The sequence below is a fragment of the Lissotriton vulgaris genome, chromosome 6 (genome assembly GCF_964263255.1).
Source record: "Lissotriton vulgaris chromosome 6, aLisVul1.2, whole genome shotgun sequence".
NCBI lineage: Eukaryota > Metazoa > Chordata > Amphibia > Caudata > Salamandridae > Lissotriton > Lissotriton vulgaris.
The window spans coordinates 137090882-137118514 of record NC_141694.1 but is presented as its reverse complement, the minus strand read 5'-3'; the positions used below and the strand labels follow the sequence as shown (position 1 = coordinate 137118514).

Sequence of the window (27633 nt, the reverse complement as noted above, 5' to 3'; positions counted from 1 at the left end):
CTAGCTTAGGTCTCCATAAATTATTATTATTATTATTATTGGGCATTTGTAAAGCGCCTGGTTACGCCACTGGCGTGTCCCCGCGCAATGGTAAGTGATGTGGCTGCCCCTACCCCCTCCCACTGAAGGCTACCTGTTGAAAAGGTGGGTTTTAAGCTTTTTTCTGAACAGGGCTTCAGAAGGTTCTAGCCGCAGTTCTGAAGGTAGGGCGTTCCAACATCTGGGAGCGAGGTATCTAAAAGATCTTCCTCCCATTCGCGCCTTCCTTACTCTGGGGACCTTTAGCAGCCCAATCTGCGAGGATCGTAGATTACGTGTGGGCTCATAGTAGGTCACCAGACTCTGGAGAGGAGCCGGGGCTGTACCGCTCAAAATGCGGTGGCATGTGGAGAGGGCTTTGAACTCTACCCTCTTCTCCACAGGGAGCCAGTGAAGGGCTTGTAGGGCTGGTTTGGAGGGTGACCTCCTAGGGAGCCGGAGGACAATCCGCGCTGCGGCATTTTGGAGCACCTGCAGGCGGCCCATGACCTTGCCCGTGGCGCCCAGATATAGAAGGTTCCCATAATCAAGACGCGATGTGACCAGGGCGTGCACCAGCGTCCTTCGAGCAGAAATAGGAAGAAGATCTAAGACTTTCCTTAAGGCTCTCAGAACACCGAAACACACCCCGTCACCCGGCTGATCTGGGGACCAAAGGCAAGGTCCTTATCCAGCCACACGCCAAGGTTCCTGGCCTCACGGCACGGAACGGGGACCTCTCCCAAGCAAGGCGGCCACCACGCCAACGTCCACGCAGATGGCCCTCCCCCCACCACGAGCACCTCAGTCTTGCTACCGTTCAGCTTTAAACAGTTTGCGGACATCCAGGCAGCAAGATATTTCATGCAGTTCCTGAAGATGTCCGCTGCAAGGTCGGGTGCCCGCGATAAGGAGATGACCAGCTGCGTGTCGTCGGCGTAGGACACCAGGCGAAGTCCGTGGCCCTCCACGATGGCTGCCAGGGGGGGAGACATAGATATTGAATAAGGTCGGGCTCAGGGACGAGCCCTGAGGCACGCCCTGGCCCAACTCAATCTCCCTCGAATAGCAGTCACCCAGTCTGACCTGAAAACAACGGTCAGACAGGAAGGACCCGATCCAGCCAAGCGCTGCACCTGTGATCCCACCTTCATTCAGACACTGTAGCAAGGTGGAATGTGCTACAGTGTCGAATGCCGCGCTTAGATCGAGTAGGATCAAAGCCATGGTTTGGCCCTCGTCCACACCCTGTCGTAGCGTTTCAACCGCCACGAGAAGTGCCGATTCCGTCGAGTGACGGGGGCGGAAGCCAAATTGCGAGTCATGGAGTAGCGAGACCTCCTCCACGAACTGCATAAGTTGTAAGTTGGCTATCTTTTCCGCCACTTTAGCCATGTAGGGCAGGAGGGAGATTGGGCGAAGATTATCGAGTTTTTCAAAACTTACATTGGCTTTCTTCTGCAGGGGAAGTACAACTGCTTGCTTCCAAGCCTTGGGGACACTCTGGGACTTGAAGGAGGTGTCTAATAGGTGGCGAACATAAGGTTCAAGTACAGGCAGACTGCCCTTCAATCGACTAGGAGTAGTCGGGTCTCTTGGGGAGCCGGATTTTATCGACCCACAAATGCGGAGAAGTATCTCAGTAGGAGGGGTGATGAAGGTGGTTAATCGTTGTTCCCCTAGAGTTTTAGTGGCTGCCGGGTGTGAAGGGCTATTGTCTGCCTTCTGGGGGAAGGAATTATAAATGTTAATCACCTTATTTGCAAAGAACTCTGCAATACGGTCACAGCCCTCCGCGGTGCAGAGTTTCTTGGGCACCACCGCGGGCTTCCCTATCGCAATGGATTTGTAGATTGAGAAGAGTTCCTTGGTGGACTGTTTAGCTTCTTCAATCAATGATAAATACAGGAAGCCACCTGTAGCCACAGTGAATGTATCTGTTCAATAGATGTAAATTAAGTCGGTTCATCCTAAGCCCTTCTCTAAAAACTGTCTCTCCCTCCGAAACGTTCTTTACTTTCACCCAAGTAACCAGTCTCTCCATAATATCACGGCTAACAATTTACAATTGAGCGACTCAAGGAAATGGGGAGGTAGCATCTCTGACCCCTCCTGCCCCATCACCCTTTTTAATGATCAGGATAATAAACGACCCTGGTCAGTTTTTTGGAAGAACTGAATTACTGGCTGAATTCAAAACATCCAAGTTGGACTCCATCTGGCCAGAGCTTTGCTAGAAGGGCTATCGGCCATTGGTTTTGGTGACGGCCCGAACATCTGAGGAAATATTCCCACTGTTAACCACAATTTGTGGGTCATTAAAAGACAAACTGGAATGAAAACATCAGAGGTTGGCTGCCAGTGTGGGTTGGGGAAAAGGTCAGGACAAAGGCCCCACCCTTTGACCAGCTCTACTGTGCACGGTCAAAGGCCCTGCACAGAAGGGGGTGCAAATTAAGCAGCAGGTGTTAGCTGCCCACCACCTCAGAGGGGCTGAAGGCTATGTACGGCAGGGGTTGGTCAATCGGGGTGAGTTTAGCGAGGGACCTGGCCATTCCCTTTAACCAGCCCCTGATGCACACAGCTGAAGGCTGTCTAGGGTGGAATGAGTTTAGTGCCTGTAGCCAACCCGACTTATGCATGTGCAAAGACTATGCAGGGGCTGGAATTTAAGTAGGTCCTAAACAAAAGTTGAAAAAAGAGTTACGTTTCTGACTCGTATGTACATAACCACTGAAACTCACCAGTTATGGTTAGCAACTGATGCTGTTCACATTCTCAGAACAACAATTTGACAAAGGTGCAACAACAAGCAAGAGAGCAATTAAAAGGACAAGGTGGTGGCAGAATGACATATGGTGCGTGTTGCCAACCATAATTGGTGAATTTCAGTTGGTTTGTAAGTTTCAGTACGAACCACTTTGTCATTTTAACTGTAATTTTTGCAGTGACATATATATCTATATATTTTTCCTCTCACACGCGCAAACTGAAGAAAGCGGGCACTCCAGATAGAGTGTTTATCAAGTTTCCGTTTATTTGCAGCAGATTTAAAACACTGACGCGGTTCCGCTTCCGTAAGCCTTTCTCAAAGTGTACAAGCCCCACCACCTCGGAAGAAGCATATATAGCGATCTACATAGACATGGAGAACATACTTTCATAGATCATGTCTCCCGCTTAATGCTGGAAGACAGATTCTTAAGGGTAACCACACTACATACTATTTAAAAACATTGTTACAAATCAAAAGGAAACGGTTATACAAAAAACACCGGCTAAAACCAAAAAGATAATCGGTAAATACTCCAATACGTCAAATTCCCTTAATTTTTCTAAATAATATATATAATCAGCCATTTTTAAAAATTCTCTCTCGCATGCACCTAATGTGCAACTCATACTTTGAGATGTGGTTAATTGCTGGTGACATTTTAACCCACTTCTCGGAGTGGCAGAGGCATAACAATTTAATACCGGGGCAGTGCCCGTTTCCATGTGCAACCCCTCAATTATATAGCACCAAATGCCCTTCTTAATTTTAGAGAGAACCCTTAATTCAGTGTTACTCTGACTTCATAATGCTCAAAGAATCAAAACTAGGAAGGCGTGAATTCAGAATTTCAGTTATGTGCATATATCACAATTACCACAATGGCATGGATATATTAAATGAAAATACAACATTTCACCCAGCATCAGAAGGTAATGTGGAAATGTCGCAAGTGTAACAACAATATCACTAACAGGCATCATAGAATATATAATATGGAAATGAAGGTGAGATTCAAAAATCGAATCTCATACAAATATTGCAATCACTATAGCAGCATTGATATATAAAATACAAATATATCTTTACACCCAGCAGCATCAACAATGTGCAAGTTACGCAATCATAGCAGCAGCATCGGTCAATCCCATATGCACATGGTCTATCCACAACACCAAATATTGAGCAAATATCACAGTTACAGTAGAAATACATATAAATTGAGTGCAAAGGCATCCATTAGTTTTTTTTAGTTCATTCCTTCTCTAACATTTGTAAATATGACAAATATATCAATCACACAGGTAAATCAGTTCTCACCCAAATGTTACTGCAGTGCTAAAAGGGAATGTTTGGTCAAAGTTTTCACCCAACATGTACTTCCATCTCCTCATCTCTATTCAGTCCTGCTGGAAACTTTGTGTGCAGATCCAAAATATACCTCAACTCTAAAAGTCTCAGTTGCATCACTCTATCGCCACCTTTCACATGGATTGATACCATATCTATAGCAAAAAAATACAAGCTTCCCCAGATCGCTGTTATGTGTTTCATAAAAATGTTTAACTACTGAGTATGTAAAATCAGCACTTCTCATTTCCCCATTGGTGTCCCAATATCCGCTTACACAAGGGAAAAATCGTGCTTTTCACACACATTAGAGAACATGGGTGGACTAACACACACGGTGATCCGAGCCGCAGTTGTAAAAATGTTCTATTTTGTTTGGTAGCCATCTGAGGTATTATATTACACCATGTTCGGATAGTTTTACAAGCCTTACAATGGCCATAATAAAAAAAAAATTTAGCCTTTGAGAAACTTATCTGGTTTGCAGGATCTAGTGTAATAGCTGTGTGTTAATTCAACACTAAATGTCCGCCCTTGCCTGTATGTTATATGGGGAGTTGCAGGTAGTTGTTGACCTATTACTGCCTTACTCTCCACAATAGACCAATGGTTGCAAATCACATTTCTTACTTTGTGTGACATGGAATTATAACATGTGATAAGCCATATTTTTTGATCTTTTTTTCTCCAGTTTACAATTGGGATACAAGAGCTGGTCTCTCGTCAGAGCTTCAGCTTTTTTTGCTGCTGTATTTAATACCTTTGATAAGTTATCCCTGGTTTTGAATATTCCTTTTATTTGTGACATCTGTCTAATGAAGCCTGACTCCAGACTATAGATTTTTCTCAGTATCAAAGTTTCTCAATAGGGTATAGTCTCTTTCAAATTCTTTGGGTGTTGACTTTTAAAGTTTAATGTGCTATTACTAGTACTTTTCTGATGACCTGAGGTATAATTTCTACTTTCCTGTACCTTCAATGTTGTATTCAGGAATGTCATTTCAACCGCACTTATGTTTAGCGTAAATCTCAAATTGTATGGGTTATATTCAGCCTAGTCACATACTCGCATGCTTTTTCTTGTGTGCCATTCCACAAATGGAATAAGTTGTCAATGTAACAGGTCCATATTAAAACATTTGCACAAACTCCTGGTGATCATCCGCCCAGGCCAACTACTTCTTCCACCAGCCCATCACTAAATTGGCAAAGCTGGGGGCGAAGCAGGTGTCCATCGCAGTATCAACTTTCTGACAATGAAAGATACTATCCTGCACATATATGTTCTCCTTCAGGCTTGTCTGAATCATGTGGATCAACATCCTGTTATGTTCTAAATAACAGGCAGGTCTTGTTTTAAAGAAATGTTCACATGCATACATTCCAAAGTTATGGTAAATACTCATAAAAAGAGAGACCACATCTAATGTAATCATCAAGTAGAATCCCACCTATACCAAATAATAGATTTTAGCCAGGAAATCCCCACTGTCCTTTACAATACTATGGGAGTCTTCACAAAAGGGAATACAAAGGTGTTGATGGAAATTGCAGTATTTTCTAAAAAGCTTTAATGTAAGGAGACTATTGGACCCCCAGGAGGTTAAATGATATATATACAAACACAAAACAAAGGTTAAGGTGTTTGGAAAAACAAAAGTTAAAGGGACATTCTAGTTAGGTGAAAATATCAGTTAAAGCATACAGTTTTAAACAAAAAAAACAACTGAAATTCACCAAATACAGTTATCTCAAGTAACTACACCTTGTGCCCTAAAGTAACTATAATGCACCCCCAACCATGCACAGTGTTGTCATCAACTATGTCATTTCATATGTAGTAGTGTTATTATCAATGAGGTCATAAAGGATTTCATGAGTTATATTAAATATGAGGTAATTTGCAGTGCATGACAAGGGCGAAATTCAGCTTGTGCCATGGGTGCCCCGGTACCCAACCGGGGCACCACACATTTAAAAAACGTTTTATACAAGTCAGGGACCATGAGGGACGCATGCCCATTCCTTAAATTTCAAAACATGCCCAGCAATGGGGTCCCCAGGGATTGGGGGGGGGGGGGAGGGGGGGGGGGGGGGAGAATGCGGGGAGGGAGGGTCTTACTACTCTTCCCTCAAAAAAAATAAAAAAATACAGTATGTTAATCCCCCGGGTCCTGGGCCACCCTAATGGGTTTATGTTAGAGAGAGCCATAGCCTGCCATTTTCTTTTACATCAAGTTCACTGATCTGGGGAGGAATCCCAGATCACAAAACAAATTACATTTTTGATCCTAAGGGGGCATGGTATCCCTACCGTGCCTCTGCTTTATTTTATTTTTTACTTTTTATCAGGACAGGCAACTGAGTCCCTGAGTCCTATAGCGGCTGCCATCACATCTTTGTTGATGTGGGGCAGTCAATCAGATCTTATCTCAAAATCTGTTGGCTCCACGGATTCTATGCGGCAGGGGCGGCTCCTACATAATGGTGGAGGAGCACCGTCTCACTGCTAAGTCAGTCAGCAAAAAATAAAATGACGACAAAACAATATTATAATTTTATTTTCCACTGACTGAGCCATGGAATTGAGGGTGGGGCGGGGCCCGACCATGGCAGCGATAAGTGATGGGCACTGTAAGTGTGCATGACAGTTTGGCCGGCCATCTTAGGACCGCCAAACTGACATGCACACTTGCATTTCTCCAACCCAGCTGTGTTGCACAGCCAGGTGGAGAAGAGGCACAGGTTCCCTGTGCCTGAGCAGGTATAAGACCAGCCAGCTATGGTCAATCTTGGAGCTTCCCTCATCCTTGGTGCATGTATTTTAACATTGCAAGTTCAAGACACAAAGATTATTCTGTGAGTAAGTATGGTTTACTCTCATCTTACACTTGAATTTCCATAGAACGAAGTATTGTGAATGAAGTACTCAAAATCCTCAATGAACCGATGATGTTCCTAAACAAGAAGAGGTCGCGCAAGATGATTATACAATGTAAATCAGACTACACACAAGCCATGCTCACCACAAGACTTACCCTGGCTAGAAGAGATCTACAAAAACAGCCCGCTGCCGCCTCTTCTCAGCTCAAGACTGGCTCCACTCGGTCCCAGACTCTGAAAAAAAGGGTGGACAGATCAATAGTGTTATCACAAACTTAACATTTGTCAAGCATGGGAATTTTATCTAAATACTGGAGGTTGAACAGTGATAAAATGATTTGGAGTCTCTGCCTGGTGGACCTACTTTGAACAGCTCCAACCTTTGTAACCAAATCACGTGGGCTTGGTTTGATCTTTTATTGAACATGTGATAAAGAAATGTGTTTGTTCTGGCAACTGTTCTAATGCTAGTTGGACATTTACTGCCTAGAAAGGCATCATAAAAAGATACCATCAGAAAAATTTTGTAGTGTTACTACTAAACTTCAATGTTGTAAATGATGCACATACATAGGATGCAAAAAAACAAAGGCAATAAATAAATACGTTAAAAAAAGTGTTACTACTACACTGGATTGATTCTACTCTTTATATGAATGACTCCGGCCTAGGTTTTCTAAGAGTTCACACAATGCAGGGCAGCAAGCAAAGTCGCTGCGTTAAGTGAACCAGAGAGAGCAGAACTGAATGGTGCAATTCTGGCCTCTCCATGCACTGAGGCAGTTTGTGCAGACGAGTGCCAACACAGGCTGCACAAACAAGGGTGCCTGCGTTGTGGTCTGCATAGTTTTTGTGCAGGATGGAGTGGCTCCTTGCACAAAAACTATGCTTTAACACCATTCCCTCTATGAATGTGTGCTGCAAAATGCAACCCATAAAGGGAATTAAAGATATTTCTCCATGTTACGCCAGCCGCAGCTGGCGCAGGATTTTGGCATAAATCCATGTCTACAAGTCTTAGTACATATGGATTTGCGTCAAAATCCATGGATGATACATGGAAACGCCCATGCACCACCTAAAGAACGCCTCCCTTACAGAAAATAACACAAGGCAATGAATTAAGCTGTGGTGTACCACTTTTTGTTATGAACCAATGCAAATCACCATTTGCAAGGACAGGGTGGCACAGAAGTACATGCTGACGAACGAGATCAACAAGGGAGGTGGTGGCACAGAGGCACAAGGGCAGGAGAAAGCAACATGTTAATGGTGCCCAGTAGCTGGTCAGGGAGGGCTGTAGCATGGTGGGGGAAGGGAGCAATATGGCGGACAGCGGGGGAAACAGAAGCAAGCACAGGTGAACAAGTGCTATTTGTTGACCCCGGAAGTACATGGGTTGGGGCCAGAGGCACACAGGTGAGAGCGACAAGGGGGGTTGGGGGACAAAAGTACACAGGTAAAAGAGCGCGATACAGACCGGAGCGCAAGGACAAGGGAGATGAACCACATGAGGGAGACAGCTTACAAACAAATGCACTCATGGCGTGCTTCAACAAAAATAAACAAAAGTAGCTTCCAGGATGCAAGCAGCAGAAGGACAAAACTACTGGGGCGTGTTCCAGGGGAGGTTCAAGCACAAACAGAGGAAGTGACGTTCACACACGCTGCAAGCAAATGAGTGATGATGAAGCCAAAAAATGATAAGCAATGGGCGGGATTCTAAGCTCACAAAATGTTTCACAAGTAACAGAGTATGTATGCTCTGTTGCAGGCGAGCCCTAATACATGGACAGAGGCATTCCAAATTTCTAAAATACAAACATAAATCTTAAAAAACGATTGGTGTATAATATTCAGTTTATTACTCAAAGTCAACCATGGAATTGCACCCTAGTAAATAATCCAGTTATCAACTGGGCAGTCTCATTTTTATGGAAGCATGTAAATAGTAATAATCCACTGTGCTTTGGCAGGATGCATTGACAATTCATGTCAGGACTCCTGAAGGTTGAGCATCCAACTGGAACGTTATCTTTCACATGTGAATCTGTAGGTTTATAGGTTTTTTTTATTAACTGTACAATTAATTAAAATCTTTACATTAAAAGAGAAAGTACAAAGATCAGTAATACTATTCAAAAAAAAAAACTTTCTTTCATGTTTAAAAGAAAAAAAGAGTAGAGGAGTGTTCCTATGCGGATTAGGATAATGGTATATAAGGAGAGAACAATATGGGTAGAGAGGAATGCAACTCCCACAGTCTAAGTCCCATTGATTAGGAGTTCCCAGCATTTGTGCTGGGTCGGATAAGTCTTTGCATTATTGGTTACGAGGGCGAGCAGGTGGCTTTTTCGGTGGAACAACGGGTCTGGTTCAGTTCAGCTCATGTCAGTTCTTGTTGTGGTGAGTATCCTAGATGAAGAGATACTCTCCTTATGAGTTTTCAGTGCTAAACTAATTTGGTGGACAAATTTCGCTGATCTCGCTAGGAACATGGTGTTAGTGGTTGACAAGCACAGGGCTGATGCTTCTGAGCATGTTGTTATGCTCTGATTAAGGCAGATCGGGCGCAGCAGTCGCCGACGTTCGCTCTTGAAATGAGGACAGCAGCAAAGAAGGTGCAGCCAGGATTCCCTTTTGTACGTACAAAGCCTGCAGGATGTGGAGACCCCATTTTGGGCCCAAGCGGGGTTGAAATCAGCTATCCCGAGCGTGATCAGCCTCATGGATAGAATTTTACTTCGGGCATATGTTGTGATGGCCTCGCTTAGATATGGTTGTGCTTTGCCCACCGTATAGGAGTTGTTTAGGGGTTCCAGATTAGAGCTTCGACGAATGGATCTATGATCAAGTTCAAAGGAGATTTCATTCACTTGTTTGTTAATGGCTCTCTTCCAAAAATTCAGCGGGATGTCCTGCCGCGATAGATTTTCCTCTACTAACTAAAGGGCTTTAGTTGCTTTACCCAGCCTAATGTGCCATGTCGATGCTGGGTCTTCAAAGATGGGTCTCAGATGGTATTTTAGGGAATTAGCCGAGGCCTTTAATGTCCTTAGGTACAGTTTGATGAGCTCCCCCTGGCCGATCACGTCTGGCCTTGCTAGGCCAAACTCCAGTCTCAGCCTGGTTCTCCTTGCAGACCATGGGATATGTAACACCGACTTATACGCCTTAATTTGGGCAGAGGTGAGAAGTGCGTCCAACTTCCCTGGAAATGCCAAGTGCCCGTAAGAGATTGCGGGCAGAAGTTTTGCTCTTAAAGCTATCAAAATTGGGCTAGCGGAGGGACTGATCAGGTTCCGGTTTAGTTGTCTTAGCAGGTGTATTACCTTATTGGCTTTTGAGGCCAGATGATTGAGGTGGACATTTGCTTTGGCCCGTTCCGAAAACCAAACCCCCAGGTAATTGTAAGAGGCCACAGAGTGTATTTGAGCGTTCCCCAACTGCCACTGTGCGTGCCGTTTATTACGGAACGGTCCGAAGATGATGACCTTGGTTTTCCCTTTGTTGACCGTCAGGCTGTTGGCAATGTTGAAACTGTTTAGGGCCGTTAGAGCTTTTTGTAAGCCTATCCTCGTATGATCCATGATGGCTGTATCGTCGGCGTACTGTAAAAGTGGTAGCCTTATGCTTCCTAGTCTGGGTGCTACTAAACTGGCACCTTTTAGGGCCTCTCCCAAATCCACAGTGTATAGATTAAATAGGAGGGGGGCCAGCACGCACCCTTGCTTCAGCCCGTTTGCTGTAGATATTTTGGGAGTGACAGTGTGTGTACTTGTTTTAACCCGCACCCAGGTGGCATCATAAAGTGCCATTATAGCCTTCAAAGTTTCGGTGTTATCCCCCATTTTTCTAACGTCCACCAAAGGCGTTTTCTGTCCACTTTGTCAAATGCTGTACTGTAGTCCACAAAGCAGCAGAATAGTGGGGGATGGTTCTTCTGGGTTGCCTTGGCTGAAAGATGTGCTAGCACCAGGACGTTGTCCATTGTAGAGGCCTTGGCCCTGAAACCAGTCTGATATGTTGGTATTATTTTTTCCTCTTCGGCCCATTTTACAGATCTCTGAGTAATAGGTGTGCATATGCCTTGGCCTCCAAGTCGAGCAAGGCAATGAGCCTGTAATTCGAAGGCTCGGAGCGGTCGCTTTTTTTGAAAATGGGAAACGGTATGGAGCCCCTCCAAGAGTCGGGGATTATTGTGGTCTGGTAGGTGTAATTAAAGAGTGGAGTAAAAAGGGTCGCCCAGAACTCTGATGCCTGTTTAAAGACAGGCGCTGGAATCCCATTGGGCCCCGGCGCGCCATCGTTCCTCATCCGCTTGATGGTATTGATGACCTGTCTGGTGTTTGTCCAGGTTGATGTAGTTGTGAAGGCGGCGACCTTGCGCAGGAGTCGTTTAAGTTCCCGGATATCCTGGGGGCAAGTTTTCCGATTCTTGAAGTCCACTTTTGTTGTTGGATTTTGTGATTTAGGATTGCCAAGTTTATTTTGTAGGTCCTCGATGATTTGCACCCATCCTGTTGTGGCGGGACCAAGTGCGAGCAGACTCCCTTGCTGTGTCTGACACAGCCATGATTGAAGTTTTCCCTCTGTCTTGTCTGTCCACTTGATTCTCCGCAGGGCAGTGTGCGTCTCCTCCCCGCTTGACTCCCCGATGGTGTGGTAGAGGGTGGCGGCCGATATGACCAGCTGGAATGATGCTTTTAATGGCCTGTGATCGCTGCGTTGTTGGTTCACGACTTCAAAGTCAATCATTCTATCCGCCAGTATTCCACTTATCAAGATGTAGTCAATTCTGGACAGGTTCCGGAAAGTGGGTTGTGGCTGCCATGTGCTTGAGCATAGTGTTTTCTGCGTATGAGTTGATGTCAGTTTGTAGCTGCGGAGGAGGTCGCGCAGGGGAGCCGCCCTTCCTGAGCCTCGGGGAAGGGTTGCCAGGTTATCTAGGTCTTTTAAGTTGAAGTCCCCTGCTAAGATGACCTGATGTGTATTGTATTTGGTTAACAAGTCCTCCAGGTTAGATGCCAGTGCCTCCAGGTGGTTTTTCATAAGGGTATGTGCGGGGTTAATGTAGCAGTTTAATACAAGCAGATGTATTGGGTGGCTAGTGAGGCTCGGACCCCTTATCTGTAGCGCTTGTAGACCGACCGTGTTCACGTTGATGGGGGAAGCAGAGTGCTCACTCGTGTTTTATGAATATTGATAGTCGCCGGCTGAGAGGCCGAAAAGGTTCCTTTTCGTTGCTGGTACTTGGAACTCGTAATACCCAGCCAGGGGGGTGGAGGTCAAGGCCCAGGTTTCTTGGAGACAGATTATGTCCCCACATGCCAGGAACTGCTTCAAATTCTCATTGTTGCAGATTTTACTAACCCCTGCTATGTTCCAGGAGATTACTGAAAGTTCTGGTTTTGCAGTGGTGCCGAACCTGGCGTCCCTGCTGGATTGCTGACTGTTATGGCGGCTAGGAGTGCTGTATCATCTTGCTTCCTGGTCCCATTTGCTCAGGGAGGGGGGAGAGGTTATGTATGATTCGTTGATTGTTTTCATGTGAATCTGTATCTTTCTTCAATTTAGACCAACAAGGACCAGACTTATATACGGCTCCTTCAGCGGTGGCATTTTCTCAAGGAATCTGTGAAAACTATAATTTAGCTTAATGTGTCACCTTTTATGCTAAAACTCTTTATAAAAAAAAAAGAGGGGGGTGGGGGGTTTACGCTTTGGGCTTGCTTGCCAAAGTGAACACATATGCCTTGTTAGGTCTATTTAGTGAGGTCAGAGCGTATTGAACACTTAGCTATTGAAACTATTGATTGGAATTAAAACCAATAGTAGTACACCCTTTGCATTTTCATCACTGCAGTGTGCAGAATTTAAGCATCAGTAAACTTGCATTAATATGGTCTTACAGCCCACAGTAGCAGGCTAGATCAGCCCTTAAAGGCCCGCTCTTTTGTTAAAGGCTCAAGCCTTTAACAAAGAAGTGGGACTTTAATGACAGTATAGCCCAACTACAGAGGGCTATAAGACTATTAGAACATTCCGCTACTCTAGGGCAGAACAAATATAACGAAGACCTCACAGAGCCCGAGTGGATTGAGATCTGGCATCTCTGACTAGCAGACTTACTTTGAACTGTTCCAACTTTTGTAACCAAATGCCCTTGGGCTCCGTAAGGTTCTTGTTCAGAGCAACATCTGTGAACGACAACTTTGGAATGTTGAAGCTCCGGGCTTCTACTGGCCATTAAAAGCCAGGAGCATTCCATTATTTTCAATTGAGCTCCCAACATTCCAATGTTATAATAGAATGTAGATCACTGAAAGATGGTGACATTTAGCAAAGTTCACCAGATGGTTTTAAAAGAACGCACATGACTAACAAGCTTCCCATACTGCAGAGCTCCTCGAAGATCACACCATAACCTAACCCTCGTTTTAACTTCAAGAACAGTATTCCTGTAGGAAGATCAGAGTCTGTCTTAACAGTGAACCCCACTTTGTATGAGGGTACACCTTCCCAGTGCAGGGAATTTGTGAGGCTACAATGTGTCTCTCCCAAATACTAGATGTGGGATTCATTGTCCTCAACTAAAGATTAGACACCTCTTTCACTCTGCCTTTGATCCATCCCGTCAGTCGTTTATTATATTGATTTATCAAGGAACAACCAAGCATTTTGATAAGCGCGCATTAGCAGTCAGTTCTGAGGGGAGTACAAAGAGAAGTCAATTACACTGGATGGCTAACTGATGCTGAACAATAACAGGAGAGTACATACATGCATAATTCACAAACATTAGCAGGCTTTCAAAGCCAGCCAGAATGTGGAGATATTGTTTCAGAAAATTCTTGCTGCATGAGCTGCTCCTTCGATGCCTGTCCGAAAAATCAGTGGTCCCAACTGAAAGGGTGCGGATGGGGATGGAGCACATATATTTTCAGATGTTGCTAAAAAAAACTTTTGTGGGCCGAATCTAGGTTCAAGTAGGCCTGTAACAATTTAGGATTTCCCAGAGGTAGTTCAGGAAGGAGTCGTTTATCCGCTTAAAATCTTTTTTTTTTTTTAAAGACCTATAGCATGTAGTAATCTTATGTGGACAGTCGACCATCTAGATAAAGAGTTAAGAGGTTGGAGTGAGTCTGGTAAGATTATAGAGAGCCATTTAATGACTGTAGAGAGCCATGTAATGACATTAACAGCTTAGTCCAATGGAGTAAACAAACATAAAAAGAGATCTACCAGTAAAGGCTTACAGTAGTCAAATCCATGGATGATAAGTGAAGAAATCAGTCTCCTGTTTGTATGAATGAGACGAATTTCCGTATTTTCAATAACTGATATCTAGAGGATGTCGGTGTTATTCGTGAACAATCCTATATTTATTGCAGCGTTGAAGTCGATTGAAAGTTTCTACCAAAGGATTTTGTAGTGATAATGTCAAGGGTTGCAAAACGATAGAGTAGGAGAGAGATAGGTGGTAAGGCTTCAGGAAAATTGATTATTTCTGTTGTGGCTGAATCAGCGTACACGAGCTGCCACCAACCAGTGGCGGTTGGTTATGGCAGTTTGAGATTTACGTCCGGAGATGAAGCGTGAAAGTAAAAAACAAGAGAGATTTAGGTATCCTCTGCACAGAGATGACCGGAAAAGCAAAAATAAGTGATTATTTTGCACTGGGATGATGTGCAGAGTGTGAAGAGGACCAAGGACAGAGCTTTGTGAGACATCAACTCTCAGTAGCTTGGGGAGAAGAAAGGTGGAAGAAGAATGAAAGAGTGATGACTGTAATGATCAGAGGTTGTGACGTTGGATACAGGAGTAAGAAGAGCGTTTTGCATGGACTGTATCACCCTGAATCTAGATTGAAGAGGTACAAAGCGCCGAGACACCATTTTGGTATTTGTGTGCTTTATAAATATCATTATCATCATTGTGTGTACTAAGGAAGGGGGCATTCCAATAAAAAGTAATGTTCTTTAGAAGACTGGAAGTAATGAGGCAGGCCCATAGTTAGCTAGGGATGAAGTGGGTCTTTCAGTGAGAACAGCACCACTTCAGGTTGGACGCAATAAAGAGAGACACCAGAGTTAAAGTGGAACGCCAGGCAGGATGGCACATAAGAGAAGATCTGGTGGCTGAACGGATCAAATGGTTAATTTGAAGAGCTGATAGATTTAAAATGGGAATTAACTCAACAGGGGGTGGGTGAGAGAAGGCAGAGTGACAGAGGGAGCGGATAAAATGGGAGCAATAATAGATGAATGAAACGGTCAGGATATCATTTTTGTCAAAATCACAAAAATGGATCCTACGATTAAGGAGTTTACTTCCTAACGCAATGCTCCATTAACAAAAATAAAGCCTCTATGTGCATGGGTCCTTCTCTTCAGCAAAAATGACAGGATGACAGCACTGAGCACCCTTCTGTGTGTATGTATATATATATCTATATCTATATCTATATCTATATCTATATATATATATATATATATATATTTATATTTCACTAAATGCCCAGATCTTAGGAAATGCACACAACAGCTTGGCTTCCATCCGGATCTTTATTTTCAGCTTTCCCCAGCATGCCGGCAAACATTCATGCCTGACGTGTTTCGAGGCTAAAGAAACTCTTTCTCAAAGGCTGTTTGAAATGTAAATGGCGCACAGAGTACTCTTCTCCTTTTTGTAAAGTAAGCAGCACAACTGAGTGTAAATTCATTTAATTGGCTAAGTGCCTTTATTCCACTGCTGCATTACGGGAATTGAAGTCCCAAGAGCATGTAGATTGATTGATAAGCTTTTATTCGATATGCAAGATATCTTATAAGCGTACACACAATACAGCCATTTATAAAACTACAAAAAGACATCATTTAAGAAGGCAATATTAAATGCACATTAAAAAAAAATAAAAGGGCATGAGGTGCCCAGAATAAATTAGCTAAAAAGGAATTAAACCGCTACTGACAGTCTCTTGCATCAAATCAACCAAAACGGTTTTAAAAATTTGGCTATACCACATACAATAGGAGGAGAAGTATCCGTCATTAGGATACGCAGGGCTACTAGGTAACTACGTGTACCCATATTCCGGCAGAGGGGTTTAAGCCAAAAGTTCCTGGGGTTTACATAGTCCGGGCATTCGAATAGGATGTGCGTGATGGACTCGATCCTATTGGGACAACATGCACAATAAGGGGACGTGTGAGCACCTGATTTCCAGTTTGATACCAGGGCCCCAAGTGGAAGCGAACCCACTCTAAATTTAAAATACAGTGCTCGGTCAAATGGAAGAGTAATTAGGTCCAGATAAGGCTCAAAAACTACAACGTCTTTTACTAATAAAAAGGCAGCCGTGGACTTGCAGTGGTCCGGGTTTGTAACTAGTTGTTCCGCAACCCAATTCCAGTACAGACTCTTCACGACCTCTTTTGGGGGAGCTGATCGTGATGAACAACAATCCCCCAGTCCGATTTTCTCCAAAAGTTTTTTAGTGTCTCTCAACCATCTTATTTTTGCCCAACCACCCAAGCTCATTATCTCTGCCAACCCATCAGCATACGATTTTAGCTCTTCACCCCTCCAGATTCGTGTCCATAGCAGGAGAGGGCGAAGCTGGGCTTGATCTTTAATGCTTTTGCAGCCTGTATCCAACAGCACCGGTACTGTTGGGGTGCTCAGAGGGATGGCGATAATGGATTTTAGGAGCTTACTCTCCGCTGTTGCCAGGGCATCCAGACAGCAATGTCCCCACAGTTCGGCCCCATACAAGGCTGATGTTACTACCTTAGCCTTGTAGATATCAATTACTGGGGTAAGCGACCTCCTGGATGATGCCCGGAATTCCCTCAGGAGGGCTCCTCCTACTCTCTTGTGGTTAAGGACCATCTTAGCAATGTGAGGTGACCAGTTCATGCTATCTGTAATCCGAATTCCGAGATAGTCAAATTCGGATACTTTCTCCAAGGCAACAGAGTTAAGAATAGGAGGGCGGCCCAGTTTCCTTGGAGGATTTAGGACTAGGTACTTAGTTTTGTCCACGTTGATTACCAGACCCTTTGCAACACAGAAGTCCTGGAAACGGGTTAGCAGTTTCTGGAGGCCTTGCGGAGTCTTGGAGATCAAGAGCGTGTCATCCGCAAAAAGCAGGGTGGGGATCCGCACTCCTCCGAGACAGGGGGCGTCGGCTGGTTCTTGTTGGAGATGTTCCACCACCCCATTCACGTATAGCGAGAAAAGGGTGGGCGCCAAAACGCATCCCTGCCTCACACCCCTAGACACTGGTATTTTCTCTGTTAGCTCTCCGTTTTTACCCCAGCGGACCTGAGCAAAGGTATGGGCGTGGAGGCTAATGAGGAGGGACAAGATGTAAGGAGGCAATCCAAGCTCATAAAGCACCCTCCATAGCTCCTCCCGGGGGACTAGGTCAAAGGCAGTCCTCAGGTCTATAAAGGCCAGATACAGACTGCCCTTGCCTAGCTCCACCACCTTCCACCCCAGAAGTGCCAACCTGAACACCTGCTCTATTGTCCCCATTCCTGCCCGAAAACCTGCCTGAAAGTCTGATAGTATTTTATTTTCCTCCACCCAATGAGGAATCCTTCCAAGTATAGCCTTACCTGCTATCTTTTGGGTGGAGTCTATCAGGCTTATTGGGCGGTAGTTCCCCGGGGTTTCTCTACATCCTTTTTTATAGATCGGGACCACTACCGCCCCCTTCCAGGAATCGGGCACTGGCCCTCCCATCATGATGTCATTAACGAGAGCTGCAATAACCCTTCCCCACTCCACTGGGTATGCCCGCATAAGATCCCCCGGAAGGCAGTCTGGACCAGCTGCCTTGCGGGGGGCTACCCATCTTATTACTTTTTCGATCTCTAAAGAAGTAAAGAGATCATAGGCATGAGGTTCGGATACTAGTGGGGAGTTCACCCTAACATTTAGTTCCCCATCTGCCGGGAGGTATAAAGCCCCAAAGTGTTTTACCCAACTTTGCGGGGGGATATTACAGGGTCTCATAGCTGCCTCGGGCCTATTCCGGGAGCCTACAAGGTTCCAAAAGGCCCTTGAATCCCTACTTTTGCTGGCATGGAGTAGGTCTTCCCAAAATTTCTCTTCCCACTCCATCCTGGCGGTTTTAAGGGATCTATTGTAGGCCTTCCTTGCTTCCTGTATGTCACTGTGGGATTTGTGCTTCACTGCCTCGACAAGCCTTGTTTTGAGTACCCTACATGTTTGAGTGTACCAACCATCACCTAGCTTTTTACTTCGCTTGTTTCCTGACTTACTAGAAGGGATGGTAAACACATTTGTCAAGGCCTCTACTAGGGAGACAAAAAGTCCACTCACCCTGCCCACCCCTTCTAAGGGGGACCCCAGGGTTGTCACCGCTTGGTTTAAGAGGGTTGAGATTTCTCCGACCCTTTCCTCAGAGAGGACCACTTTAGCCCATTTTATGCGTCTTCCACAGAGTGAGACTACAGACTCATCAGGGGGAGCTAATACGGGGTTATTAAGACCCTTTTTTACAGGGCACCACCACTGGTCCATGGTTAAGGAAAGTGGGTTGTGGTCACTTTCAATCGTCGGTACCACAACCATGTCCCTCACATGGTTCCAGAGATAAACATCTAATAAGATATAGTCTATCCTAGAGGTGTGTCCTGGTCTATTATAAGTATGGGCACACCCCCCTGTCCGAGATTGTCCTTCCATTGACTGCCCTTAGATTTAGTTCAAGGCTCAGGGAGTATAGCTGTAGCGCCATTTCTGTCCACCTCCTATTGGGTGGGATCTCTAATACAGGGATCCTTATCCTAATGTCCTCCTCATCCTGGTCAAGGGCAACATCCGAGCCCAAGGGCTCAAACGTACAGTTCATGTCACCCGCGACCAGTGTGCATGACTTGTGTGGAGTTTTGTTCAGGAGGGTCTCAAGGAGAGATAGTACAGGTGACTTCCTCCCGCCCTTGGTCCCTCTGGCGTAACCATTATAGACATTTAGAACTAATCTTCCCCTTTGGTCTCTTAAGATAATATTTTGGATATCCGGACAACCTGTCTGTAGCTCCTCTATTCTGCAGTCTAAGGAGGCTGCTACCCATATGAGTAGACCGCCCGAGGGGCGTCCCCTCCCTGTTTCCGAGGTTAGCGCAGGAACAGAGTAGGAGGAAAAGACCACCCTGTGTACCGGCTCCAAGCTCCAGGTCTCTTGGTAGATGCATAAGGAGTGCTCATCAACCCAGGCATTCCAATCGGGGAGAGCCAGCTTTCTTGCGATCCCTGCGACATTCCAGCTGAAAACCTTGAAAACTAGGTCCGTCACAGCTGGTGTGTCACTGGACGCAAGAACACTACTGCCTGTGGACCTCACAGGGGGTGCTTGGAAAGGACAATGGTCTAGCGAAGTGTCCATAGAGGCTACCATCCCACTAGCACTTACAATTGAGGGAGAGGTAGTTCGGGAGGGTGATGCTACCATTGGATCTGTTCTATTCACAGTTTCTTTAACTGCCACTACGTCCGTGTTTTCCCTGGGGTCATCCTCCTCCAGTCAGCAGCACCCTGGCACCCACAGAGGGTTCAACCCAGTACCCCCAAGTCCCCCAGCCCAACGTGTCTCCCAGTTTTGGCAAAAATCAGGGGTGCTTGGACTCTCCCAAGGCAAATTAACAATTTGCCTAGGATAGAAGTAGGATAGGTCTACTACTTTAACCCCTGGTGCCCCCATATTTTTTATGGGAGTACAGATGGAGTTCACTACTCTGGGGTCTTGAAAGTTTATTATTATGCAGTCCCCCTCCTGAGTTTTTTTCCCCTGCCCTACCCACCCTACTCTGCGGACACTTAGAATAATCCCATCCACACCAATCGGAATTGGCTTATTTGACTTTAGCCAGTGGATGCACTTATTCTTGAGAGATTGATGGTTCTCCAACTGGCCTTCCTTTAGAGGGGGAACGTTTACCAGAACAGCGACAAAAGGTTGACAGTCTGGCGGGAGGTTCACTGGGGGGATCCGGCGTATTGGATTTCGAGGGGCCACTATGGTAGTAGCTGGGGCTATAGATTGGGTAGCAGTTTTAGTGACCTTCCCTGTTACTAATCCCTGAGCATTATCTCGTGAGCCATGTGTTTGAGTATCTTTCGCTTTACCACTGCTTGCCTGGGGCTGTATTTGTGGAGGTGGCTTAGACTTAGTTTTGGCAGCCTCTGTGTGTGTTGGCGGACCCTTGGGTTTGGGCCCTGCTTTAGGTGGGGAAGGAATTTTAGGTGCTGGGGCTTGCACTCTGTTAGTTTCAACCTTATTTGACCTTTTTGGGAGTTTGGGATCTACCTGTGGTGGTAAGGAAATTACTGGGGGCTCACTCCCCTTTGGACCCATGTCCTGGTTGTCACTCACTCTATTTAGTTGTTTAAATGTAGTTTTAAGTGAGTAAAGCCAGTCGAGGGTTGATTGCTCTAGTTTATCTATTCTAGCCCCCAGGCCCTTAACCTGAGTTAGTAAGGGCACCAAGAGACTATTTACCCTCTCCAAAATGATTTCAATAGTCACGGGGTCGGTAGGCTTGGGGACGTTAACAGTGTTATCACTAGTAGGTGATCCCTTAGGGGAGACAACAGCATCCCCCTCTACCTCGGCTTTGTCCTCTGGGAACAGGCCCTTTACGTGTTTCCCACCTAGATCAAAGGGCTTTCTTATTCTTTGGTAAAGCGCGGCCTGTCTCACCAACCTGCCCTTTTTAAGGTAACCTGCCTTTTTACTTTTAGCCCTCTTATCCTGCCTACTTGCGACAGTTTCCGTTACAGAAGGCACCCCCCATTACTATAGTGGGGGTGGGCAGTTTTGGCAGTAATGGCTGGGTGATGACTTTATTTAGGGGCATAGGTGATACAGGTGGAGATGGTATACTGGGGCCACCCTCTTCCTCGATACCACTAGGAAGAAGCGCGGCCAGTTGTTCCAACCTGTCTATATTTTGCCCCATTTCAAGCAGCTGGGGGGGGGTCTAGAGAATCGCCCGGGACATCAACAGGGGGGACAGATTGGACCCGCTCACAAGCCGGTGTCAGCGCCTGTGCAGCGGCCCCTAAAGATGAGCGTCTAGAAGGGAGGTAGACCTCGGATAGGCGGCGCTCTGACATAGTGATCTCCTTTTCTATGACAGCCGCCGCCCTGGTGATGAAGCGGTCCATAGATCCAATCACAGGGCTCCCGGCAACAACTCCCCTTTCGCCCTCACTCCTGAGTAATTTTCCAGAGCGGGTTGACATGGCTGTAGGGAATCCTGTGGGGCCTCACACGACCCACCTGTACACACTGCTGGTGGAAAGGAAAGGGACGTGGCCCAGCCCAGCCTTGACAGCCCCTGACTGCCACAGACTGCCCGCCCTTTGCTCGGGCTTCGCTCGGCGTCCCGCTCGCGTCCCGCTGAGCGCCGAGCAGAGCGTGAAATAGGCACGTTGCAGGCGGGGGGCGTGTCTGTTGGTGGGCGCGTCCGCTTGCGCACCTGGGGAAGCAGGGACTACTGGACTTCCGAGTCCCTGCTAGAGCGCCGACGTGATGTTTTCCTCAAGCGCCTCCAAGTGCCCAGGGCTTAGCCACAGTTCTCCCACGTTTCCAAGCCGCGAAGCGGGTGCGGCGAGAGGCAGCGGCAGCACAACCCAACACAGGAGTCGGTCCCGAGAGCGAAGGGACAGCAGCAACCTTTGCAACTCCCAGGTGGGTCCCAGTGAGGGAAGGAAGCACACGCCTTTTTCTTCCTGGCCAGGCGGGGGGCGTGTCTGTTGGTGGGCGCGTCCGCTTGCGCACCTGGGGAAGCAGGGACTCCTGGACTTCCGAGTCCCTGCTAGAGCGCCGACGTGATGTTTTCCTCAAGCGCCTCCAAGTGCCCAGCGCTTAGCCACAGTTCTCCCACGTTTCCAAGCCGCGAAGCGGCACCCGCGGAGCGGGTGCGGCGAGAGGCAGCGGCAGCACAACCCAACACAGGAGTCGGTCCCGAGAGCGAAGGGACAGCAGCAACCTTTGCAACTATATATATATATATATATATATATATATATATATATATATATACACATACACATATAAAAGTTTTTAACATTAGGAGGATCATCCAGTGTCTTTGTTTCATGCCCAAGATGGAAATGTCATCAGGAGAAAGTACCTCGAGGTTTGCTGAATAATGCTAAAAGTGAGACATAAAAGTAGATTATAAACAAATTTGAAAAATAAGATTGTTTCAAGTTTCAAAAGAGTAAAGTTTACCTAAGGTTATTACCCCCAGGCGATTGGATTACGTTAGTCAAACACAACATGACTGTAAATAATACACCTGAAACACCTGGAGATCTTTCTGTTGTCAGCATTGAACTTATGTGGCAGGTGAGCTGAGCTGGGAACAAAGGCGGGGGAAGGACAGGGAATTCAATACCTGACCCAGTGATGTGTACCTGAAATGTGGGTTACAAAGCTCTGGATAATTTCGCTGTGGATAGCAATCAACAGACCTTTCCTAAGTTTTGCAGCACCATTACTGACCTGTGGCTCCCTGCTAAGCGAAGTCAGATGGCGTGCCAGGGTTCATGTCTGGGCATGCCATTACTGAACAAATACATTCTTTTTGGGATATCTCAATACGAACTGATTATCCCTATTGCAACAACCTATTGCATCATATGCGGCTGCATGCCAGGCATTTGGAAGAGGGTGTCCCAGTCAGTTCACAAAATTCTTCCTGAGCTCAGGTGCTGGGGTAGGTGTGACTTGAAAGTGTTTTCTTTCTTGTGTTCATGTTAGACAGTATCAATGGAAGGTATGGGAATTAAATGAGGCGTGCTAGAAATAGCAGAGGAGGGACTTTAGAGCTGTAGAGGAGAATTGGGTTAAGATGAAAAGGGAGTAATCAATGAGATAGACTAGATTGACCCGCAGGATCATAGCACACCTGAAATGACAAATAAAGTACTGTGCCTCGCAACAACTACTTCCACAATATGAATAAACAATGGATTTCTAAGGCTATTATACCCAGGTATAGATGGGTCAAAAGTCCTTCTCTGTTACTCAATGCAAATGGAGTCAGATGATTTGTGCTTTACAGATGTCTGCCAACAGAACCTCACGGAACCAATGACTTCGCGGTCTTTGGCCTTAAAATTCAAATGATACTGAGAAATCTCTCCCAATGGGTTTCTCTGCCCACGCACTCGGGGGCCACACGCTGGATGGGATCTGTTCAAATTTTCCCCTTCGGGTGGAACCCCCTCAAGCCCTCACGTGGTCGAATCATTGGCTGATCAGATTTGCGTGGTCAGCCCAGAAAACTATTACTACGGCTGCTAAAACCATGTGTGCCAAGAAAATCAACATAGGCTCTTTGGCTGCCGCCCTGAGCGAAACTAGGCCAGTGCTTGACGCGGAGCTTCCCAAGGCAGTGCTGTCCTTTAAAGAATGGGTGGAAGCGGGGTGGCTGTTTCATCTAAAGGTGGTAGTAAGGGTAGAGTTCGCGCTACCCCTTCTAAACCTTGGTTTTCCCCCGAGTTGCGCACACATAAGCTGGCCTGCAAAAAGTTAGAACATGTTTGGCGTCAAACCTACTGTGCCCAGGCTAAGGCAGCTCTGCGTGGGGCTCAGAGGATCTACCATGCCTGCATTAAAACAGCTAAAGGCGAATACTTTGCCAGCCAGATTGATAGGGCTAACAACAGCAGTCGCAAGATTTTTGCGGTTGTCAATAGCTTTCTTTCTCCCTGTGCTGAGCAACAAATGGTCCCGGCCTCGGGGGTGTGGTGTGAAAGTCTTTCCGTGTTCTTTGAGCAAAAAATAGCTGCTATTCAGTCCAGTTTCAGCTCCAGTAACATCTTGGATGGCGTTCCTTACCTCTCCCCTCCCTTAGGGTCATCATCTCCCAGGATGGTGGAGTTTGTGCCTCCATTCAGCTACTGAATATAGGAGGGGCTGCTGCACTCAGTTTGAATGAAGCTTAGAGCGTTTGTTCGGTATGTGTGCTGTACTGGTATGTAGCCTGCAAACTATGAAATGTCAAATGTATGTAGCCTGGTGATAAACCAGGACACCAGTACGCACTACTCAATTCAGTTAAGCTTTAGTACATTCTTTTAATTTTTACAAGAGATCAACAAAAATATCATCACATTCGTATTCAAATTTCATTTGTTAAAACACAAATTCTTTGTCAACATGTAAATTGCTGTCTGCATACATAATTCATACAACTCAATAACAAATACATTTCATCTACACCCAATGCATTTCGGGGCGAGAGCCCCTTCGTCAGGGGTCTGTGTGTAAAAGAAAGAAAAGAAAGGAATCTCATTACTATTGATGCGTGAGTATTTTAGATGATAAGATCTCTATGTTATATACACTACTTACCGCTAGTAGAACAGAATGAGTGAGTTGCAATGACCCGAGTAAAAATGAAATGACCTAAATGGAAAAAGTAGGGATCTGATTTTAGATACAACGTAGAAACATACGCTAAACTTGAACAAGATCCCACAGTGAACATATCCCAACATCTGGATGATATTCTGGATAAAGCAGAGGAATTAAACTGGATAGACAGTTCAACGAAGCGATACCTACGGCAAGCTTTCCCGAGAAGACCTAAAATATACTTTCTACCGAAAGTTCATAAAAATCTGAACGATCCTCCCTTCAGGCCCATAGTTTCAGGATGTTCCTCAATCTTCGAAAATCTGGGTGTTTTCATTGATGCACATATGCAACCATTCATGCAAAAATGGGTTACATATCTAGAGGACAAGTCAGACTTCCTGAGGAGTCTAACTCAGATCACAATGACTGACAATGAGGAGTGGACACTATGCTCAATTGACGTAGCTTCATTATACACATCCATTCCCCACAAACAAGGGTTGGAAGCGATGGAGTGGGCACTGTTGAGATCAGAGATATCAGAAGAATTGAAATGCTTCATATTGCAAATACTGGAGTTCTGTCTTCTGAACAGTTACTTCTTATGGCAAGATGATTTTTACATCCAACTAACAGGCACAGCCATGGGATTTCCGGGAGCGTGTGTTTATGCGAATATCTTCATGGCGAAATTCGAACTGGACTACATATTGGATGACTCTACATGGCAGGAAGGCATAGTCTATTATATGCGTTATATAGACGACATATTCATTATATGGAAACGCTCCTCTGCAGAATTGCTTCAAAACATTAAGAGCTTAAACCTGGCCAACCCACGAATACAATTCACGCACAATGTCAGTGACACTGCACTACCTTTCTTAGATGTCCTCGTTGAATTAAAAGATGGAGCTATTCAGACTAGGTTGTTCAAAAAAGAAACAGACAGGAACACAGCATTACTTTACGAGAGCTTCCATCCAGCAAGCCTGATCAACAACCTTCCAATTTCTCAATTCATGAGGATCAAGAGAATTTCCTCCAACGACACCAAATGCGCAAAGAGTTTAGAGCAACAAAAGCAAAGATACCTGGACAGGGGTTACCCTAATAAACTGCTAGAGGGACACTTGGATAAAATCAAAAAAATGCCCAGGAAAGATCTACTACAAAAAAAGAACAGGGTAGACAGCCAAAGGATGGTGTTTGTCTCGAAATACTCATCTGCATCTAAGGATATACAAAGAATCATCCTCAAAAGATGGGAAATTATAACAGCTGAAAAAGATTTTGAAACACTTTTTCATGACAGGCCTTTATTCGCATATAAGAGATCACAGAACCTAAAGGAACTACTGAACAAATCAACCAGCAATGACATGGCAGAGAAAGGTATTCACAAAGGCACCCAAAAATGTTACAATTGCAAAAATTGCAACAATGTCATACTCGGTGATACTCTGTCTCATCCACGTACAGGAGAAAAGATACAACTAAGACATACCACGAATTGTAACTCTGAACACGTGGTATACTCAATTAAATGCCCGTGCGGACTGTTATACGTCGGAAAAACTGACAGGAAATTGAAGATAAGGCTGACGGAGCATAAGAGCCGCATCCGTAACAAAAATTTGTCAGCACCTTTGGCAAAACATTGGATAGAATCAGGGCATTCCATTGCCCAATTAAGATTCCAAATAATAGAAATGGTTCCGCAAAGGTTGGGAATGGACAACGCAAGAATTCTGCTTCAAAGAGAGACATTCTGGATTCGTAGGCTTCAAACCCTCATTCCGAATGGACTAAATGACAAACTGGATCTCATTTGTTTTTTGTAAAAACACGCACCTCTAGAGTCCGCAGGTGATTTGAAGCACAATGATTCCAACACTCATGAATTCGCACATGCATTATCTAAGAGTAAGAACGAATGCTTCATAAAAGACTCATGTCACAGAATGAACACAAACAGGAGTTATCACCAATCCATATATTTTCACTGCGCATTGATACATGCCCTAAGACCATGATAATCAGACTTCACCATAGTCTACTCAATGACCAGGATGCTCAAATAAATCTTAACACTAGGAACATATCATCCAATACACTAAGTCTTTAAGTCGCTTGAAATAGCATCAACAAATGGATACTACAGCTTAATGTTTTGCAAAAATACTACACAGAATAGAATGGAAATAGGCAAGAGTAATCTACAATCGAAACTTATAATGTAAATAAACAGGAGCTATTATTAATTGTTATAAACACATGGAAAGGTTATAGGCCATTAACCCCTCGATTTGCAGTTCAGTTATCTGCTGTACTTGCATTCATGGACACTAACTTTCCAAATCGTTTTTGGCCACTATAGGTGTGGCAGGGTATACTCAGACATGAGTCCCTTTCTCACTGCTCCATCAGGATTCAAGCAAGCCGGGCCGAAGAAGGCTGAAATGCCAGAAACCGGTCCCCGGTAGCTTGTCTCCTTTCTGGTGAAGAATTGGCTTGGTAGTTTAGTCTGCCCTGTTCCCATGATGCACTGGGCCAGGGACAGACTGATTTGCATATAGCCAGGTTCTGAGCTGGGATGGGGCAGTGAGATAAATAACGGTGATGGATCAAGCCCTGATCTTTGGACTGGGTAAGAGTGGTCTGCTTAACTCAGACACTCTGTTCATCACCACCCCCTTTTCCAAATCGTTTTTGGCCACTATAGGTGTGGCAGGGTATACTCAGACATGAGTCCCTTTCTCACTGCTCCATCAGGATTCAAGCAAGCCGGGCCGAAGAAGGCTGAAATGCCAGAAACCGGTCCCCGGTAGCTTGTCTCCTTTCTGGTGAAGAATTGGCTTGGTAGTTTAGTCTGCCCTGTTCCCATGATGCACTGGGCCAGGGACAGACTGATTTGCATATAGCCAGGTTCTGAGCTGGGATGGGGCAGTGAGATAAATAACGGTGATGGATCAAGCCCTGATCTTTGGACTGGGTAAGAGTGGTCTGCTTAACTCAGACACTCTGTTCATCACCACCCCCTTTTCCAAATCGTTTTTGGCCACTATAGGTGTGGCAGGGTATACTCAGACATGAGTCCCTTTCTCACTGCTCCATCAGGATTCAAGCAAGCCGGGCCGAAGAAGGCTGAAATGCCAGAAACCGGTCCCCGGTAGCTTGTCTCCTTTCTGGTGAAGAA

The 27633-nt window shown here is 45.4% G+C and overlaps 2 protein-coding genes across 2 annotated transcripts in view; one reads left to right on the top strand and one right to left on the bottom strand.

Moving 5' to 3' along the window:
- The window catches only part of LOC147706908 (mechanosensitive cation channel TMEM63A-like), a 926114-nt gene that overhangs the window by 588473 nt on the left and 310008 nt on the right, over positions 1–27633 (top strand). The gene's annotated exons all lie outside the window — the stretch shown is intronic.
- The window catches only part of LOC147706909 (epoxide hydrolase 1-like), a 233461-nt gene that overhangs the window by 143561 nt on the left and 62267 nt on the right, over positions 1–27633 (bottom strand). Inside the window, exon 2 of the mRNA XM_086926169.1 lies at positions 7180–7258. The gene's annotated coding sequence lies outside the window, so the exon portion shown is untranslated. The remainder of the gene's footprint in view (positions 1–7179; positions 7259–27633) is intronic.